Consider the following 22,089-nt stretch of genomic DNA (forward strand, 5'->3'; position numbering starts at 1 on the left):
TAAAAGCGATTTGCCTTCCCTGGGGAAGTAATAATTTTCCTCTTTTCCTGGCATCAGGGCCTCAGTCATGACCTTCCTTTGCCTAGGCCACGGTTCAGATAATTGCTTCCTTCTTGTGTACTAGTGACTTTTTATATTTATATCATTTTGCACGTGTGTGTGTGTATGTACATGTGTCTGTGTAAAGATATGTGTGTAGTTGAGCATTTAAAGAGAGGAAGGTGTTCACTTCAGCAGCGCATATAGTAAAATGGCAACTGATACAGAGATTGGCATGGCCCCTACACAAAGATGATATGCAAATTTGTGAAGTGGTACATATTTTTTTTGAAGTGCCCATGTCAAATGACCAAATAGCTCTGTATATTGATCTACTAAGATCAGGGTTTTTCTGGGGGAAAAAAGGTAAATAAAGGAAACGTAGTCGAGGGAAAGTACCTTACCAAGTATATGAGTTCCTAACCAGACCCTTCAAGTTCCAAATGCTCGTGAAGCTCACTTCCCATCTTCCCCGCATCCTCCTACCCCCGAAGTCTTTCTCTTAAATATAGCAAAACCAGGTGAGTTGACATGCAGCAAGGTCTGTCAAGAACTGAAAAGAAATCCAAATCATTGAGGGTAGAATATCAATTTTTTTTTTTTTTTTTTTACTGTGATTAAGTGAAACTTAGTCACTTGGTTAATCCTCTGCCTGCGGCACCAGCATCCCATGTGGGCGCTGGGTTCTAGTCCCGGCTACTCCTCTTCCAGGCCAGCTCTCTGCTGTGGCCCGGGAATGCAGTGCAGGATGGGCCAAGTGCTTGGGCCCTGCACCCGCATGGAAGACCAGGAAGAAGCACCTGGCTCCTGGCTTCGCATCAGCATAGTTCCGGCTGTAGCGGCCATTTGGGGGGTGAACCAACGGAAGGAAGACCTTTCTCTCTGTCTTTCTCACCGTCTAACTCTATCTGTCAAATAAAAATACAAAAAAGTGAAACTTAAGCAAATGCCTCTTTCCTTGGGTAAGAGAGTTGCTATAGGAGTTACACATTGTTAATATTCTTGTTTATCAAACATAAAATTGATCACTTTTCTTCATTTAAGAATCTCTTTTAAGTTTTATACAAGTGGTAGCAAACAGTGAAAGTTTCTAACAGACACTATCCTCAATTCTGCACTAGAGAGGCAGGAAATCATAAATATTTTCTTTCTACCTCCACAGCAACTAGTGGTAGCTATGTGGTCTGTTGTGGTCGGTGCCACCTAAGCAGAAGTTTACTGTGATGTTCCTGAGAAGCTTTTCCTTCCTAATAAAGGGACAGACATGGTTGGTGTCTCCCCTACTCCCTGCCTGCTTCTCTTTTTACCTGCGATGTGAATGTAATGTCTGGTCCTGTGGTTGGCACGTTGTGACCATAAGACTAAGGCTAAAGATGGTGGAACGGAACGGTGGAAAAGAGTCTTTGATGGCATCCTTCAACAGGAGACTCAATCTCCTGTTCCTGTTTCACGTTATATGAGGCAAATTTAAGCCACTGTTTCTTTGATTTTCTGAACACTTAACAGCCAAGCAAACATCCTAACAGTTACAAGACGTGGTTTGAGATACAGCCTGAGAAGCCACCCCCAGATCCAAAAGATAAGTGAATACTTTCCATTTTATTTCTTATCAAGTTCAGATGATATTATTCCATTCATATTAATCATTAAAAGCTTTTTTTTCAGGCCAGCGCTATGACACAGTGGGTTAAAGCCACTACCTGCAGTGCTGGCAAACCATACAGGCACTACTTCAAGTCCTGGCTGCTCTACTTCTAATCCAGCTCCCTGCTAATACACCTGGGAAACAGTAAAGGATGACTCAAGTCCTTGGGCCCCTGCACCCTCGTGGGAATCCTGGAAGAAGCTCCTTGCTATTGGCTTCAGCCTGACTCAACCCTGGTCATTATGGCCATTTGGGGAGTGAACCAGCGGATGGAAGACCTCTCTCTCTCTCTCTCTCTCTCTCTCTGTCTCTACCCCTCTACCCCTCTCTCTGTATCTCTTTCTTTCAAATAAATAAAATAAATCTTTAAAAAACAAACAAACAAACAAAAAAAAACAAGCTTTTTTCAATCCAGCAAGTAAGTTGGACTTTTCCAAAGTGGGAAAGAGAAGTGATAGTTGGTGTTATGTAAGCAATGGCACTCTATTGTGGGGAGCAACTGGGAGCAACTCGGACTAGACTAAGTTACTGGAATTAACACTTATTCTATGCATCTGCTCTCCCACAATATGGCGCTGGGAGAGGAGGAAACAGCTTCTACACAGCTGCCTCCAGTTCAACCAATAAACAGCAGGACCTGCTCCTGATTGGAGGAGAGCAGCGTACTCGGCGTGTGGGTAGCAGAGTTGGGATTGGTGGAAGAGGACTATAAAGGAGGAGAGAGACAACATGCACCAGGAACACCTGGAGGAACATCTGAGCAGCCCCCGAGAGAGCCGGCCGGCGGTGTGCCGCTCCCCCACGGAAGTGGGGAAAGTGGCAGGGGGAGCCGCCCTTCCACAGAGGTGGAAGGGACGGTAGCCAACCCAGGAAGAACCAGCAGCAAACCCGGGGAGGGCCGAGCAGACAAAAGAACAGTGCAGGGTCCTGTGTCGTTCCTCCACGAAGAGGGGGAGCGACATAATGGTGCCGTGACTCGGATATGAAGCCTAGGCAGGGTTTAGTGTCGTTCCTCCATGAAGAGGGGGAGCGACATAATGGTGCCGTGACTCGGATATGAAGCCTAGGCAGGGTTTAGTGTCGTTCCTCCACGAAGAGGGGGAGCGACACTCTATCAAGATGTGCATTTAACACAGTTCAAGAATCCTCTTTAGGGTAATAATAACTTTTAACCTGTTTGGAAATATGGCCAATTACAACCACGAAGGAGCAAATCTAAGTTGAATCCCTTTTAATCAGGGGTCCAAAGGGCTTCTATCTCCTTAACATATTAAGGCATTTTCTGTGGAAGTTAATGAAACTGACTTCCATAAAATAGCACGTCCTTCCTGTAAGCATCCTGGTTCTTCACCCATTTCTGGATCTCTGGGAAGGGAAGTGGCTCTCTAGATGTTGTCTTCTATTGTTTCCAAGCAGTCAGCTGCAATGCCATGTGTCTATCTGCTTCATTATCTGACAGTGTCAAGTTCCCCTGATCTCACAGTCACTTCAGAAAGCTAGTCATGCTCAAGTTAATATCACCTGTTCTGAATCAGTTATTCACCAGATTCTCCATTGATTCTGGCTTCAAATTTGTATGTCAGATCATTCAGTAACAATTACCAACTGCTTTCTGTTTTAAATTGAGGTTAAATTTACACACTATAAAATTAACGAGTTTAAAATATACAATTTAGGGCCGGCGCCGCAGTTCACTAGGCTAATCCTCTGCCTGCACTGCTGGCACCCCAGGTTCTAGTCCCGATTGGGGCGCCGGATTCTGTCCCAGTTGCTCTTCTTCCAGTCCAGCTCTCTGCTGTGGCCCGGGAAGGCAGTGGAGGATGGCCCAGGTCCTTGGGCCCTGCACCTGCATGGGAGACCGGGAGGATGCACCTGGCTCCTGGCTTCGGATCGGCACAACATGCCGGCTGTAGCGGCCATCTGGGGGGTGAACCAAGGGAAGCAAGACCTTTCTCTCTGTGTCTCTCTCTCTCACTGTCTAACTCTGCCTGTCTCTCTCTCTCTCTATATATATATATAAAATTTAGTGGCATTTAGTATGTTCAGAATGTTTTACAACCACTACTTTACCAAGTTCCAAAACATCTTCATCACTTTATTTAGGGTTTTATTTGAAAGAGTTTAGTTATTTGAGACTATACTGTATTTAGTTTATGTTATTTGAAAGAGTTACAGAGAGAGAAGGTGAGAGACAGAGAGAGAGAGAGAGAGAGAGAGAGAGAGATCTTCCATCCATTGGTTCACTCACCAAATGGCCAGAATGGCCGGAGTTGGGCCTATCAGAAGTCAGGATCCAGGAGCTTCTTCCTGGTCTCCCACTTGGTACAGGGGGCCAAGTACTTGGACCATCTTCCACTGCTTTCCCAGGCGCATTATCAGGGGGCTGGATTGGAAGTGGAGCAGTCCGGATTTGAACCCGTGTCCATATGGAATGTTGGTGTCACAGGCGGCAGCCCCACCTGCTATGCCACAGTGCTGGCCCTGACTTTATTACTCCCAAAAGTAAACCCTGTACCCATTAAGCAACCGCTCACCATTCTCTTCTCCCTCCAACCTGGAGCAACCACTGTCTTTCTATCTATGGATTTGCCTATTTTGGATCTCATATAAATAGAATCATACAATATTTTCTGTGATCTTTGTGTCTGGCTTCCTTTAATATTGCATGTTTTTAAGGTTCCTCTATATTGTAACATGTATTAGTACTTCATTTCTTTTTACAGATGAGTAATAATTCTGTGTTTGTATATTAAATTTTTCTGTGCCATCGTGAATAGTGTTGCTTTGGTATTCATGTACACTGTTTATTTGAGTACCTAATTTAAATTCTTTGGCTTTATTACACAGGAAAGAACTTTCTGGGTTGGCAATTTTATGTTTAGCTTTTTGAGGAACCACCACACTGATTTCTACAGCACCTGCATTATTATACACCTGCCTCAGCAGTGTATAAGGTTCCTGTTTGTTCATAGCCTTACCAATATTTGTCTTTTTTTCTCATTTTTTATTATACCAATCACAATAGATATGAAGTGCCATCTCAAATTGTTTTTAACTTAATTTCCTGAATGCCTATCAATGATGAACATCAATTCATGTGCTTGTTGTCCATCTGCATATCTTCGTTTTGTTCTTACTTTTATTTTAATTGCTTGTGGACATTTCAACACACATAGTTTTGTGGTGCATATGATAAAATCAGGCTTATTAGTGTGTATATCACACCAAGGTTCTTCAAAAAACTAAAAGAATTACATATAATCCAGTAATCTCACTATGGAGTAGATATCCAAAGGAATTGTCATCAGTATGCCAAAGAAATGTGTGTATTCCCATGTTCATTGCAGAATTATTCACCATTGCCAAGATATGGAAGAAACCTAAGTGTTCATTGACAGATGAATAAATTTAAAGTGTTTATATACACAAATGAATGCTACTGAGCAAAAAAAAAAGAATCAAGAATTTGTCATGTGCCTCACATATGAATGTGGAGAAAATTGTATTAGTTGAAGTATGCCAGGCATGGAGATAAGAATACCATATGATCTCATTTGAATGTGGAATCTAGAAAGATTGAACTCAGAAGAGGAGAGTAGAATGGTAGTTACCAGAGGATAGAGGTGGGAGAATTGAGAAGGGGAGACATTCGTCAGTGGGTACCAAGTTGCAGTTAGATAAGAGGTATAAATTCTGGTGCTCTGTAGAACAGTGCAAGGACTTACTTAATAGTAAAGTATTATATATTTAAAAATAGCTTACCTTCTTTTAAAGAAAGTGCTACAAATTTTTTGCCTATTTTTAAACTGGGTTGCTATCTTTCTGTTTATACACACACACACACACACACACACACATATATTCTGGATCCAGTCCCTTTCTGGACATATGGTTTGCAAATGCTCTCATCTGATATGTGCACTGCCTTCTTGGTTTTGTGACAATGTCCTTTGATGATCAAAAAATTTTAATTACCATGTCCAGTGTACCCATTTTTTTCTTTTGCTAATACTTTTCGTGCCATATCTAAGAATCCACTGCAAAACTGAAGGTCATGAAGACTTGTTATTATATCTACTTCTAAGAGTTTTAAGACATCAAATACTTTTATGAAGTTAACATAACATGACTGACTAAAAGAAAAATAAAAAGGAATAAAGTCGATGTATTAACCTCCTCCAGAGAGAGCTCACCTAATGCTATAGACCTTTGGTTTCCGTCATGTATAATTAGAAGTTGTTGCTGAATTCTGCTGCTTAAACGTCACATCGTCCTCTTAGCATCTAATTAACAGAGATTGTTAACTGATGAGCTAAGTGAGGAAAAGACAATTTAACAAGAAGGTCAGCATGGCCCCTGGAAGACAGGCAGATGGCTCAGTGACAAGATGCCAAGCTTCTCACCCAGTGAAGGCTTACAGCACAAACCAACATTTGCCATGGTTGAAAATACTCTACCTACCTTGGAAACTCATTTAATTTCTTAAACAGCTCCATCAGTGAGTTTTTCATTAACTATCCAATAGACGTCCAACCCCTCAGAACACTGTTAGACACAGCTTTTCCAGAATGAATAATACTCCCACATAATTTTGCCCAACAAACAAGGCCCGCCTTTGGAAAACTGGACTGGAGAGTAAGTTTGTGTTTAGTACCTGTTGTACCTTCTAATGCTTGAAAGAAAGCAGAGCCCTCGAACTAAGCTGGACCTTGACTATGAGTAATTTTCTTGGTAAATTATCTATGTATTTTTAGCTTTGAAGTTGAAGAACTATTTTTAATTTCTTACAAAACTGTTAAAATTTAGGGGGGAGTGTATTCATTATAACCTAACTCACAAGAGGCAGTTTTATAAGTTAGGAAGCCAATTCCAAAATTTACAGTGGGCAGAATGTATGTCTGCCCTGATGCCAAGATTGGATATTTGCTTCAGCTTTTTTCTATTAGTGGTAAATCCATTTGGGAAAAGAAATTGTTGGTGCTGTGGTACAATAGAAACTTAAAGTGTGTGTGATGGGTCCAGGTCATAAGGACTTTCACCTGCCCTCCCTTCTCACAGGGCTTGCATAAACATTAGTTGATTTCCCACAAAGAGGATCTGTCTTCCAACGTGTCCACTGCTATTTTATCCATGCACAACTTTTCTCTTCTATGGCCTGGATAAAAGCATCTCTGGAGCCCCAGGCATCATCTATCAGGAGACCTACAACCCTATCCAGAGGTGATACTGGTCTTCAAGTCATTGAAAACCCTCTTACCAAATGGCTACCCTTCTGGTTTACATCTCCAGTAATCCAGTAGCTTCAGTGACTTACAGTATGCTCCTGAGCCACCAAAGAGGAGGAAATTCATGGCACTTTCTTATCTCCTGCTTTATTCTCCAAAAAGGCAAGTAGGAGCCTAAAGAAAAAATGGGTCCCAAGTGCCCTTAGAACTTCCCCTCTCACACTCCAAACCACAACAGTACTGTGGACAAGCATCTGTTTCAGTGTCTGAGAATGAGATCTGTGCATCTTTGGTACTACACAGATTGATTTCAGCTGTTACACAGCTGAAGCATTTTATTTTTAAAGTGATGCATTTATGTTAATGTGTGTTAGAAAAAGATCTAACCAACGGCTTATCTAATTCATGGTGTCATGGATACCACTGTTCAGAAGGAAGCAAAAGTGTGAAGATTTTAAAAAGAAATCGTTTGGAAGAATTCTATTAAGCAGGCAAGGGAAGAGGGTTCTAAGATGGCGGAATAGGGAGAGAGCTCACTGATAGTCCAGGAAAAAATAGTTTAATAAAAGTGGAGATACTGTAGTCTCAGGGAAGAGTTAGGGAAAAAGCTGCAGAGGAAACTCTTCAGGAATTAGAGGGACATGGTGGACCTACATGGAGGGGACAGGCATCCACAGCTTGGGACCCCAGCTGCTGGGTCTACACACCAGCGCTAGAAAGGGAGGTGAGGCAAAACCACAGTAGCCTGAGACACTGGCGGAAAAGCAGCAGGAAGAGCCTAGAGGGAACGAGGCTTGAAGCCCCGTGGGGGAAAGTACACCAGCCTAACTAGAGGAGATTAAAAATAAATAAATAAATAAATAAATAAATAAATAAAAGGGACCGGTACAGACACAATTCTCTCTCTCCACTCACCTTACAAAGGCGAGCAAGAAAATAGATCAGGTGCCATTTTGGACATATGTAACAGCTGTGCCAACTCGGGGCTGTGCCAGCCCTCAGCCAAGCAGAAAAACCTGACTATGGTGGGGAGCAATAACAGGAGACTAAGACCTAGTGAATGTGTGGAGCTTATGAACTGAGACTGTGAAAAAACAAAAATAAAAACAGGGTGTGTGGGAGAACTCACGGTGTGACTGAGACGTGAGTAGTCTCAGTGGGAGATACCACAAATTCGGGCGGCTTTGGCTACCCAGTGAGAGACATTGCAGGGGAATCTGAGCTTACACTGAGGACTGCACAGATTCTTTGTGTGGTCCTTGGGACAGAGCAGACAAATATTATACCTACTGGGGCTAGCACTCAGGCACTGATTGTCATCAAGAAGAGCTCAGTTGAGCGGAATTATTTCCCTTCTGAATAAAAGAGAGAGAGAGGGAGAGAGAGAGAGATTTACCATGCCAAACCTGAGTGTGTCACCATTGGCACATCCTTAAACCTGAAGAACTGAACAGAGCTCTATGGCCACACCCACCACAAGCTTCTAGAGATTCACGAAAAGCAGACAGTCCACCTAATCTAGAGTCATAGTATAATGAGAAAAGCCACCACAGCGAGAAAAAAAAAAGAAGAAGAAACCAAAGAATATCTCCATAATGCCGAACAACAAATGCAACAACCAAGGAAACAAGAACAAGAAAGACATCATGATACTCCCAAATGAATGTGACACTCCAATACAAGATTAGGAAGATGGGCTGGCGCTACGGCTCAATAGGCTAATCCTCTGCCTGTGGCGCCAGCACCCTGGATTCTAGTCCCGGTTGGGGCGCCGGATTCTGTCCTGGTTCCTCCTCTTCCAGTCCAGCTCTCTGCTATGGCCTGGGAGTGCAGTGGAGGATGGCCCAAGTGCTTGGGCCCTGCACCCGCAAGGGAGACCAGGAGAAACACCTGACTCCTGGCTACAGATCAGTGCAGTGTGCCGGCCGAAGCGTGCTAGCCACAGCGGCCATTGGGGTGTGAACCAATGGAAAAAGGAAGACTTTTCTCTCTGTCTCTCTCCCTCACTGTCCACTCTGCCTGTCAAAAAAAAAAAAAAAAGATTGTGAAGATGATGAGATAGAAGAAATGCAAGATATGGATTTCAAAAAATTTATGATAACATTTAGAAGTTACCAAAAACAAATGCATGAACTACAGAAATCCATACAGGACAGGACAGAAAATCTCTCTTGTGAAAGTGAAATCTTAAGGAGGAATCAAAATGAAACGAGGAATTTAGTAGAACATGAAATTGAGATATTGAAGAGAAATCAAAATGAAATGAAGAATTCAATAGAACAAATGAAAAACACATTTCAGAGCCTTAAAAACAGAATCAGTGAGGTAGAAGAGAGAATTTTGGACTTGGAAGACAAAGCACAGGAAAGTATACAGTCAAACCAAAGAAAAGAAGAGGAAATTAGAAAACTAAAAATATTGTTGGGAATCTACAGGATACTATTAAAAAACCCAACATACATGTTCTAGGAGTTCCTGAAGGCATGGAGAGGGAGAAAGGATTAGAAGGCCTTTTTAGTGAAATACTAGCAGAAAACTTCCTGGGTTTGGAGAAGGAAAGAGACATCCAAGTACAGGAAACTCATAGAACCCCCAATAAACATGACCAAAAGAGATTCTCACCACAACACATTGTAATCAAACTCACCACAGTGAAACATAAAGAAAAGATTCTAAAATGTGCAAGAGAGAAACATCAAATTACTCTCAGAGGATCTCCAATTAGACTCACAGCATACTCATCAGATACCCTACAGGCTAGGAGGGAATGGTGAGATATAGTCCAAGTACTAAGAGAAAAAAAACTGCCATCTCAGAATATTATAGCCTGCAAAGCTCTCCTTTGTGAATCAAGGTGAAATAAAGACCTTTCATAACAAACAGAAATTGAAAGAATTTGTCAGCACTCATCCAGCCCTGCAAAAGATGCTTAAAGATGTGTTACACACAGAAACATGGCCATCAGTATGAAAGAAGGTAAAGGAAGAAAATCTCTCAGTAAAAGATCACAGGAAGTTCAAGGCATATATTAGAAATATCTTTGGAAAAATTGCAGGGCAAAGTTACTACTTATCAATAGTCACATTGAATGTAAATGGCCTCAGCTCTCCAGTTAAAAGACACAGACTGGCTGAATGGATTAAAAAACAAAACCCATCTATTTGCTGCTTACAAGAAACACATCTTACCAACAAAGATGGACTGAAAGTGAAAGGTTGGAAAAAGATATTCCACGCCAACAGAAACCAAAAAAGAGCTGGTGTAGCCACCTTAATATCAGACAAAATAAACTTTAACACAAAAACTGTTAAGAGAGACAAAGAGGGGCACTATATAATGATTAAGGGTTCAATTCAACAGGAAGATGTAACTATTATAAATGTATCCACCTAATTATAGGGCACCAGGTTATTTAAAAGATGTGTTAAGGAGCTTAAAGGGAGACTTAGACTCCAATACAATGGTATTGGGGGACTTCAGTACTCCACTTTCAGCAATAGACAGATCAATAAGACAGAAGATCAACAAGAAAACAGCAGATTTAATCAACACTATAGACCAAATGGATCTAACAGATATCTACAGAACTTTTTATCCCACACTTAAAGAATACACATTCTTCTCAGCAGTGCATGGAACCTACTCTAGGATTGACCACATACTAGGCCATAAAGCAAGTCTCAGCAAATTCAAAAGAATTGAAATCATACCATGCAGCTTCTCAGACCACAGTGGAATGAAGCTGGAAGTTAGCAACTCAGGAATCTCTAGAGCATATGCAAACACATGGAGGCTGAACAACAGGCTCCTGAATGAACACTGGGTCATAGAAGAAATCAAAAGAGAAATCAAAAACTTTCTGGAAGTAAATGGGGATAACAACACAATGCATCAAAACTTATGGGATACAGCCAAAGCAATGTTAAGAGGAAAGTTTATAGCAATAGGTGCCTACATCAATAAATTTAAAAGTCACCAAATGAATGAGCTTTCAATGCATCTCAAGGACCTAGAAATACTGCAGCAAACCAGACCCAACACTAGTAGGAGAAGAGAAATAATTAAAATCAGAGAAGAAATCAACAGGATTGAATCCAAAAAAAACATTACAAAAGATCAGCCAAACGAAGAGCTGGTTTGTGGGAAGCAGGACCCGGCTCCCACAACATGGCGCTGAGAGGGAGTAAAGAAGTTTTACACAGTGGCTTTGGCTGCTTCATCAGTTTGACTAACGAGCTGCAGGAGCTGACCCAACCTCTGATTGGAAGAAAGCGGCGTGCTCAGCACGCAGGCAGCAGAGCACGGATTGGTGGAAGAGGACTATAAAAAGGGACTCAACTGCACTTTCTGGGACAACTACTGTCTCCGGGCTGGTGTAGAATTTGGGGGGTGGTTGGTTGGAGAGTTGGTGGAGAGTTCGCTGGGGATATCGTTATTTTGCTCTTCTCTTTACCTGTTCTTGCATTGCTAGAGAAAAAACCTACAGCAAGGGAATAACAGCATCCGGCTGGTGCCGCTCCTCCGCGAGCGGAGGAGCGACACTGGTTTTTTTTGAAAAAATAAACAAAATTGACACACCATAGTCCTAACTAACTAAAAAAAGAGAAAAGACCCAAGTCAATAATATCAGAGATGAAAAAGGGAACGTAAAACAGACACCACAGAAATAAAAAGAGTCATCAGAAATTAGTACAAAGAGTTGTATGCCAGCAAACAAGGAAATTTGTCAGAGATGGATTGATTCCTGGACACATTAAACCTACCTAAATTGAACCATGACGATCTAGAAAACCTAAACAGACCCATAACTGAGACAGAAATTGAATCAATAATAAAGGCCCTCCTAACAAAGAAAAGCCCAGGACCAGATGGATTCACTGCTGAATTCCATCAGAAATTTAAAGAAGAACTAACACCAATTCTTCTCAAACTATTCAAAACAATTGAAAAAGAGGGAATCCTCCCAAATTCTATGAAGCCAGCATCACCTTAATTCCTAAACCTGAAAAAGATGCAGCATTGAAAGAGAATTACAGACCAATTTCCCTGATGAACATAGATGCAAAAATCCTCCTTAAAATTCTGGCCAGTAGAATGCAACAACATATCAGAAAGATCACCCACCCAGACCAAGTGGGATTTATCCCTGGTATGCAGGTATGGTTCAATGTTCGCAAATCAATCAATGTAATACACACATTAACAAACTGCAGAAGAAAAACCATATGATTATCTCAAGATGCATAGAAAGAATTTGATAAAATACAACATCCTTTCATGGTAAAAACTCTAAGCAAATTGGATATAGAAAGAACATTTCTCAATACAATCAAAGCAATTTATGAAAAACCCCATGGCCAGCATCCCATTGATGGGGAAAAGTTGGAAGCATTTCCACTGGGATATGGTACCAGACAGGGGTGCCCACTCTCACCACTGCTATTCAGTATAGTACTGGAAGTTTAGCCAGAGCCATTAGGCAAGAAAAAGAAATTAAAGGGATACTAATTTGGAAGGAGAGGTCAAACTATTCATCTTTGAAGATTATATGATTCTTTATTTAGGGGATCCAAAGAACTCTACTAAGAGACTATTGGAACTCATAGAAGAGTTTGTCAAAGTAGCAGGATATAAAATCAATGCACAAAAATCAACAGCCTTTGTGTACACAGGCAATGCCACAGCTGAGAAAGAACTGCTAAGATCAATCCCATTCACAATAGCTACAAAAACAATAAAATACCTTGGAATAAACTTAACCAAGGATGTCAAAGATCTCTATGATGAGAATGACAAAATCTTAAAAAAAAAATAGAAGAGGATACCAAAATGGAAAAATCTTCCATGTTCATGTTCATGTATTGGAAGAATCAACATCATCGAAATGTCCATTCTCCCAAAAGCAATTCATAGATTCAATGCGATAGCAATCAAAATACCAAAGACATTCTTCTCAGATCTGGAAAAAATGATGCTGAAATTCATATGGAGACACAGGAGACCTCGAATAGCTAAAGCAATCTCGTACAACAAAAACAAAGCCAGAGGCATCACAATACCAGACTTCAGGACATACTACAGGGCAGTTACAATCAAAACAGCATGGTACTAGTACAGAAACAGATGGATAGATCAATGGAACAGAATAGAAACACCAGAAATCAATCCAAACATCTACAGCCAACTTATATTTGATCAAGGATCTAAAACCAATTCCTGGAGCAAGGACAGTCTATTCAATAAATGGTGCTGGGAAAACTGGGTTTCCACGTGCAGAAGCATGAAGCAAGACCCCTACCTTACACCTTACACAAAAATCCACTCAACATGGATTAAAGACCTAAATCGACCTGACACCATCAAATTATTAGAGAACATCGCAGAAAACCTGCAAGATATAGGCTCAGGCAAAGACTTCTTGTAAAAGATCCCGGAGGCACAGGCAGTCAAAGCCAAAAGTAACAATTGGGATTACATCAAATTGAAAAGTTTCTGTACTGCAAAAGAAACAGTCAGGAAAGTGAAGAGGCAAAAAACAGAATGGGAATAAGTATTTGCAAACTATGTAACCGATATAGGATTAATAACCAGAATCTACAAACAGATCAAGAAATTCCACAGCAGCAAAACAAACAACCCATTTAACAGATGAGCCAAGGACCTTTATAGACATTTTTCAAAAGAGGAAATCCAAATGGCCAACAGGCATATGAAAAAATGTTCAGGATCACTAGCAATCAGGGAAATGCAAATCAAAACCACAATGAGGTTTCACCTCACCTTGGTTAGAATGGCTCGCATACAAATATCTACCAACAACAGATGCTGGTGAGGATGTGGGGAAAAAGGGACACTAGGCCGGCACCGCGGCTCACTAGGCTAATCCTCCACCTAGCGGCGCCGGCACACCGAGTTCTAGTCCCAGTCGGGGCTCCGGATTCTGTCCCGGTTGCCCCTCTTCCAGGCCAGCTCTCTGCTGTGGCCAGGGAGTGCAGTGGAGGGTGGCCCAAGTGCTTGGGCCCTGCACCCCATGGGAGACCAGGAAAAGCACCTGGCTCCTGGCTCCTGCCATCAGATCAGCGCGGTGCGCTGGCCGCAGCCCGCTGGCCGCGGCGGCCATTGGAGGGTGAACCAATGGCAAAGGAAGACCTTTCTCTCTGTCTCTCTCTCTCACTGTCCACTCTGCCTGTCAAAAAAAAAAGGGACACTAACCCACTGTTGGTGGGAATGCAAACTGTTAAAGCCACTACGGAAGTCAGTCTGGAGATTCCTCAGAAACCTGGATATAACCCTACCATACAACCCAGCTATCCCACTCCTTGGAATTTACCCAAAGGAAATTAAATTGGCAAATAAAAGAGTTGTCTGTACCTCAATGTCTATTGCAGCTCAATTCACAATAGCTACAACATGGAATCAACCTAAATGCCCATCAATAGTAGACTGTAAAAAGAAATTATGGTATTTGTACTCTATATAATACTATACAGCAGTAAAAAAAATGAAATCCGGTCATTTGCAACAAAATGGAGGAACCTAGAAAACATCATGCTGAGTGAAATAAGCCAGTCCCAAAGGGACAAATATCATATGTTCTCCCTGATTGGTGACAACTAACTTAGCACCTAAAAGGAAACCTGTTGAAGTGAAATGGATACTATGAGAAACAATGACTTGATCAGCCCTTGTCCTGACTGTCGAGGAACAACTTAATATCTTTTTCCTTTTAGTTATTTTTTTGTTGTTGTTCTACTTAATACCATTGGTTGAACTCTTTAAATAACACACAATTATTCTTAGGTGTTTAAATTTAACTGAAAAGTGATCCCTGTTAAATATAAGAGTAGGAATAAGAGAGAGAGGAGATGTACAGTTTGGCATATGCTCATTCAGACTTACCCTTAATGGTAGAGTTAGAAACATGCCAGGTGATTCCAATACAATCCCATCAAGGTGGCATGTACCAATGCCATCTCACTAGTCAAAGTGATCATTTTCAGTTCACAATTGATCATAATGATAGGATTAAGCATCAAAGGGATCACATAAACAAGACTAGTGTCTGCTAATACTAACTGATGGAATTAAAAAATGAGAGAGCAATCCAACATGGGAAGCGGAATACACAACAGACTCATAGAATGGCAGATATCCTAAATAGCACTCTGGCCTCAGAATCAGCGCTTAAGGCATGCGGATCTGGCTGAAAAGCCCATGAGAATATTCAGGCATGGAAAGCTAAGACACTTTGGGAAAAAAAAAAATCTAAATGAAAGATCTCTGCAAGTGAGATCCCAGAGGAAGGAACAGGCCATCAAAGAAGGAGGTACCTTTCTCTGAAGGGAGGAGAGAACTTCCATTTTGACTATGACCTTGTCTAAATAAGATCGGAGTTGGCGAACTCAACAGGCTTCCATAGCCTTGGCATCTCATGACAAGAGCCTTGGGTGATTACTGACGTCATATAAGAGTATCAGTTGTTAAATCAACAACAGGAGTCACTGTGCACTTACTCCCCATGTAGGATCTCTGTCCTTAATGTGTTGTACTATGTGAATTAATGGTATAGCTAGTATTCAAACATTACTTTATATCTTGTGTTTCTGTGTGGGTGCAAACTGTTGAAATCTTTACTTAGTATATACTAAATTGATCTTCTATATATAAAGATAATTGAAAATGAATCTTGATGTGAATGGGATGGGAGAGGGAGTGGGAGATGGGATGGTTGTAGGTGGGAGGGAGGTTATGGGAGGAAAAAGCCGTTAAAATCCGAAAGTTGTACTTTGGAAATTTATATTATTAAATAAAAGCTAATATATATATATAAAAATTCAGGGAAGAATGGAATTAAAGAAAAGGCAGGCAAGAGTGTAGGTGATATGATGAAAGTATTAACGAAAAAAATTACAACCTGGGAACTACTGAATTTATTAACGTAAGTAACAAAATTTTAGCAGCATCTATACATTAGGTCTTGAGAGCTGATATGATCCATCCAGTTAATCACATTTTATTCCATATCTTCTGCTATATTTGACTGGTTATAAATGATTACCCCCTCAGTCACTTGACATTACAAAGTATCAACTTTTTTTGGAAAAATGCTTACTATTGCAACCTCTACGTGGGGCATCTTCTCCCAATTTTCCTCTTCATTCAAGCATTCAGACTCAGCATTTATCTACAAATGCACTCGCTTGCTATTATGCCTCATCCTAGCTTTCTCTTATCAGTAGGTCAGCCTTGCCTTTCTGTTCACCCACTCTTGAGCTGCATCTCTCTTAAAACTTCCTTTTAGCCATGTATTTTCCTATCACTAGCAGGAAATGTACATTATTTTACTCATCCACAACATTCCTATCTACTCCTTTTCTTGATTCTTTCTGCTTGCTGTAACACTTGGTGAAAATAACTACAACAAAAATAGTTAGATGCAATTACTGGCTATTTTTATAAAATTAAGTATAGCTTGCCCCTGCTGAATTCTAGGTATCTCCTAAGCAATTGACATTGGTCTTCTCAGGTGAAAGTGTCCTTCCATCTGGAGAGGCTGGATGAAACTATCAGCTTGCTCTCTTGCTTTCTTCTGTGTGGCAGAAAACAATAATCCGAGGTATTTGCAAGACCACTGAGTAGGCTACAGTTTTTGAGAAACCCAGCTCTAAAAACTCTGTTAATTAGAACAGTAGACAATGGTTCATTTTGGACTTGTTTATAAACCACTTAATGTGAGTTACTTCTGCAGATGCAGTCCTATCCAATTTCTATTAGTTTTGCCTATAGAAGCTAACGTTTCCTAAACCTCATTCCTAGATCTTGAAGCTATATCTTATTTGGAGCCATAATGAATTGCTGCACACTTCCATGCAGCTCGTCAGCATCTCTACTTCTGGGCCCTACTAGATGTCCTGTAAGAGCTTCCTATCCTAATCAGATGTCCATTTGTAAAGCAATTGTAAATCAGATTTTGGTTGATTAAAACTTGTGGTTAAAAAATTCAACTCTTCCCAGTGAATGTGGGAGTAGTCAAGGTCATATTTAAGGATATTTTACTCCTGTTTATATGGGGGCAAGAATAATTGAAATATGAATGGGCTTTAAGTTGTTCCAGCTGGAATAGGATGAAGGTTCTGGAAGTGTTGGGAGAAGACCAGAGGTAAAACTGTAAGAGAAAAATATGGATAAAATGAAATGTAGAACTTAGCTATAGAAACACTTGGGGAACTTTCAGAAAGCACAGGAAAATAAACTCATGTTTATTTATTTGAAAGATAGAGAACAATCTTCCATCTACTAGTTTGTTCCTCCCAAAACCTACAAAAGCGGGGGATGGGCCAGGCTTAAGCCAGGAGGCTGGAATCCAGTCTGGGTCTTCCAGGTGAGTTGCAAGAACCCAAACACTTGAGCCATCACCTACTGCCTACCAGGAAGCACATTAGCAGGAAGGTGAAATCAGAAGCAGAGCTGGGTCTCAAACCCAGGCACTCCAGTATAAGATGTGGTGTCCCGAGAAGCGTCTCACTGCTGTACCAAATGTCAATCTCAAGCATAGGGAACTTGAGCAGGATAGGAAGTTGTAAGGATGCTGGAGGAAGCCAGTGAGAGAAGTGCATTAGTATTTTATAGGTAAATTATCTAGGAAACCTTTGGAGTGAGGAAGCAGCTGCTTAAATCACTTCATCCAAACAGACTGAGGGAACTTGAGATGAAAGTTTTCATAAAGTGATTTAGAATGGAATACAAACACAACTGCTCAAGCAGTATTTGGAAGTCACAGAAGAAAAATAAAAGCTGTCTTCAGTTGGGACCAACGATACAATCTTGTGGCCAGGACTGAACTGAACTACCAGATGACACAACAGTGAATTTGGAGTAAAAAATCTGTTAAAAATGGGTTTACTGCGTTAAGAAGTATCAAGCTGGTTTAGGTAGTCAGATTGTGTTCCTGTCACTCTGGATAATTTGTGTACTGAAATTTCCTCACTGCAGGAACAAAGTCATATTTGTAACCTACTTGACTGACTAAGTGAGCTGAGCTAACAAAACCCAGAAGGAAACTAGAGCAAAGGTAATCAAAGGAAAAGGCCTCAGTTCAAATGGTGAGTGATGGGGAAACTTACTTGTCATGGAATTCTAGGAAAATTCTGTGAATTCTCTAATAGGTCTTCATCCCAAGGTACAAAGAGAATTATTTAGGAATGTGTGGTATTTCTAGAACCTTGTTAGATCACATAGTCCTAAGAATTAAGTGAGGTAGGTCAAATTGCACTTTCTTTATAGTGTCATAGACTGAATATTTGTTAACAAAATTCCTATGTGAAAGCAGAGCTGATTTACTCTGTCCCACTCACAATAAGGAGTCTTTCTTTGAATTCCACTATGCTTTGTCACTCTGTGATAAACAGCTCATTTTGCGGCATAAGTTATGATTATGTCAACTATCCCATGGATAAGATGGAAGCAACATTCTTTCTAGCTCTCTATATCCTAGATGAAAGTAGAATTATGTTCACTTTTTAAAAAGATTTATTTATTATTTACTTGAAAGAGTTACACACAGAGAGAAGGAGAGGCAGAGAGGGAGAGACAGAGAGGTCTTCCATACACTGGTTCACTTCCCAGTTGGCCACAACAGTTGGAGCTGTGCCAATCCGAGCCAGGAGCCAGGAGCTTCTTTCTGGTCTGCCATGCGGATATAGGGTCCCAAGGACTTGGGCCATCCTCCACTGCTTTCTCTGGCCATAGCAGAGAGCTGGATCAGAAGAGGAGCAGCCAGGACTCGAACCAGCACCCATATGGGATGCCAGCACTGCAGGTGGTGGGTTTTACCCGCTAGGCCGCAGCGCCGGCCCCAGTGTTCACTTTTAAATGTAATTGATTTGGGTTGATGGCAGGATAAGCAAGCAGATATTCCTAAGAAGTAGTTGTAAATGTGTGACACAGATATGTAAGTTCGGTTGTCATCTGTAACTATAATCATCACATCTGATAAAATAGATAAATTAGGGAAAGAATAATAGAAAAAAAAAAAGGAGTGAGTGTTTGGTCTAGCAGTTAAGAAACCTGTATCTTGAATTGGAGTCCCTAGGTTCATTTTGTGACTCTGACTCCTGATTCCAGTTGCCTGCTAATGCAGAATCCGGGAGCCAGTGGTTGTGGCTCAAGTGACTGGTCCCCCACCACACGTGTGAGAAACCTGGATTGAGTTCCTGGCTCCAACTTGGGCCCTACCCTGGTACCAACCATTGCAACCATCTGGGGAGTGAGCCAGTTGTAAGTGTTCTCTCTGCCTCTCAAATAAACAAACAAGTAAACAATTTTTTAAATAAAATAAAAAAGAAGCTAATGGTTGGAAATTAAGAATTAAATCACTAAATTTATTGTAGAAGAATACCACGTATATGGTGTGTGTGTGATGGAAAGCAGATAGTTGGCAAAACAATTGGTTTGCTGTCATTCAAATTTGTATTATTTTTGAAAGGACCATGTATGCTTTTCTTTTCTTTGCTTTGCTTTATTTGCCTTTTTTTTTTTTTTTTTTTGACAGGCAGAGTGGACAGTGAGAGAGAGAGACAGAGAGAAAGATCTTCTTTTGCCGTTGGTTCACCCTCCAATGGCTGCCGCGGCCGGCACACCGCGGTGATCCGATGGCAGGAGCCAGCTACTTATCCTGGTCTCCCATGGGGTGCAGGGCCCAAGCACTTGGGCCATCCTCCACTGCACTCCCAGGCCACAGCAGAGAGCTGGCCTGGAAGAGGGGCAACCAGGACAGAATCCGGCGCCCCGACCGGGACTAGAACCCGGTGTGCCGGCGCCGCAAGGTGGAGGATTAGCCTAGTGAGACGCGGTGCCGGCCCACTTTTCTTTTCTTTTCTTGAGAGAGACAGAGACAGAGAGCTCCCATCCTCTGATTCACTCCCCAAACATCCCTAGCTGGGGCAGAGGCCAGGAGCTAGGAACTCAATTCAAGTCTCCCACATGGGTGACAAGAATCCAATTGCTTGAGCCATCACCACTGCCTCCCAGTGTTTGTATTAGCAGGAAGCTGGAGCCAGGAGTGGAGCAGAGTGTGGAACTCCGGTATTCTGGTGTGGGACACAGATGTCTTAACCACTAAGTCAAATCCAGTTGTATATCTGATTTCCTGCCATCTGTGCCTTAAGTAGAACTAAACTACAGCCCTTTCCTATAGAATCATCTGAAAATTTTTTCTCTCTTCCTCCTCAGCTAGTTAATGTTGATGCACTGTGGCTTTATCAGCAAAGAAAGAAATCACTGTTTCTTTATTTTTTTTTCCTTCGGATATCTTTAATTATTTAAAGTGGTGCTGCTCCAAATAGCTAAAGACTGATTTAAAAAGCCAAACGGTGATTCATTCTTTTCCTCCACCAAAGCCACATCTCAGCCTCAGGGCTCAGGATGGCAGCAGCATGAGGTTAATTCTGGAATCGCAGGCTGCTTGCTTGAGAACTGTTAGCTTCACTGCTCATCTCTTTTGAGTAGGGAGCTCCCACTGATTGCATATGGAGAACAACATTGTAATTAGGATTTCTATTTGGGAATTAGGATTTCTATTTGGGAATTAGGTACTTTGAGCAAAATTGAGGGTAGTGCGGGCAGGATAGATTAGTTTGAAATGATCCCCATTCTGATAAAACCCTTAAAACATATACTAATACAAAACTACTCCATAATGTAGCCAGTATCCGCCCTCAAGGACAAGGCCAGTCACCTCACATCTAAAGTATCTTACTAGTTGTCTGGCAATAGAAGCGGTGTAACGGTTAAGATACTTAAGGCTATAGATTCTGACTTTAAGTTCTGAGTGTACCACCCACTAGTTGTGCAACACTGAAAAATGATTTGATCTCCCCAAATTTTAGTTTCCTCTAATGTTATTTAAGGATTAATGATCATAGCTAACATTTGTTGAGTATATGCTGTGCACAGAGTGTTTATTCATTTATTTTTTACTTAACAAACTGTAAATGAGTCAGCAGAATATATTCAGATTTAAGCACAAAGGGATGGAAAACACAGAAAAGAGAGTAAAAATTAAACGTGACACAGTAAGTAGGCTTAACACATATGCAGTTAAAGTCACAGAAGGAGATGATAAAGGATGAGGTGAAGGTCTTTACATATATTACTCATTCAATCCTCATGCAAGCTCTTTGAGATAGGTATTATTTTTGCCATACCCATTTTAGGGAGCCAAGGCACTGATAAGTTGGGTAACTTGCTCAGGTAAGGTTATTTACCACACAGGTAGTAAGTGGTAGAGCTGGATATAAACCAAGCAGTCTGTTTTCAGTGTCCACTTTCAGGGGTGGTGAACAGCCAGTCCACCGGCCATCTAAGTCCTATGAAGTCATTTGGTCTGGCCCTGCCCAGGCAATCAGAGCAGGACTCGAAACTCAGTAAATCTATAGGAGGCTCATTTTTATATTGATAATTTTGTATGGCCCGCGAATGACATTATAAATATCCAAGTGGCCCTTGGAAGAAAATGTTCCCCACCTGTAATCAATCTCATTATGAGGACTTGACATGCATGAGTTCATTAGGTGCACATCAAAATGCTCTGTGAGATAAGTATGATTATTATCCCCATTGTGTAGGTAACTTACCCAAGATTACACAAGCAGTTAGCTAACGGTGAAGTCAGTATATGGTCTCAGGCAACTCTCACTCTAAAGCCCACACTTACAACCATAACCTGGCCGGCGTCACGGCTCACTAGGCTAATCCTCCGCCTAGCGGCGCCGGCACACCGGGTTCTAGTCCCGGTCGGGGCGCCAGATTCTCTCCCGGTTGCCCCTCTTCCAGGCCAGCTCTCTGCTGTGGCCAGGGAGTGCAGTGGAGGATGGCCCAAGTGCTTGGGCCCTGCACCCCATGGGAGACCAGGAGAAGCACCTGGCTCCTGCCATCAGATCAGCGCGATGCGCCGGCCGCAGTGCGCCAGCCTCGGCGGTCATTGGAGGGTGAACCAACGGCAAAGGAAGACCTTTCTCTCTGTCTCTCTCTCTCACTGTCCACTCTGCCTGTCAAAAAATAAAAAAAAAAAAAAAAGAAAGAAAGAAAGTTATTTCTTCATCACAAGGTTCTTATGAGAATTAAATGAGAAACTGTATCTAGAGCACTTAGCCTAGTGGGTCCCAGGGCTGGCATTGTGGA

General features: G+C 41.5%; 1 non-coding gene across 1 annotated transcript; it reads left to right on the forward strand.

Annotated features, from left to right (window-relative positions):
* Nucleotides 1-221: 221 nt before the first annotated feature.
* Nucleotides 222-326, forward strand: LOC127490840 (U6 spliceosomal RNA). The gene has a single exon (XR_007919234.1). It is a non-coding gene; the product is annotated as a U6 spliceosomal RNA (small nuclear RNA).
* Nucleotides 327-22,089: the final 21,763 nt, after the last annotated feature.

Source organism: Oryctolagus cuniculus, chromosome 6, assembly GCF_051225735.1.
Source record: "Oryctolagus cuniculus isolate XC-2025 breed Fujian yellow rabbit chromosome 6, ASM5122573v1, whole genome shotgun sequence".
NCBI classification, from domain to species: Eukaryota; Metazoa; Chordata; class Mammalia; order Lagomorpha; family Leporidae; genus Oryctolagus; species Oryctolagus cuniculus.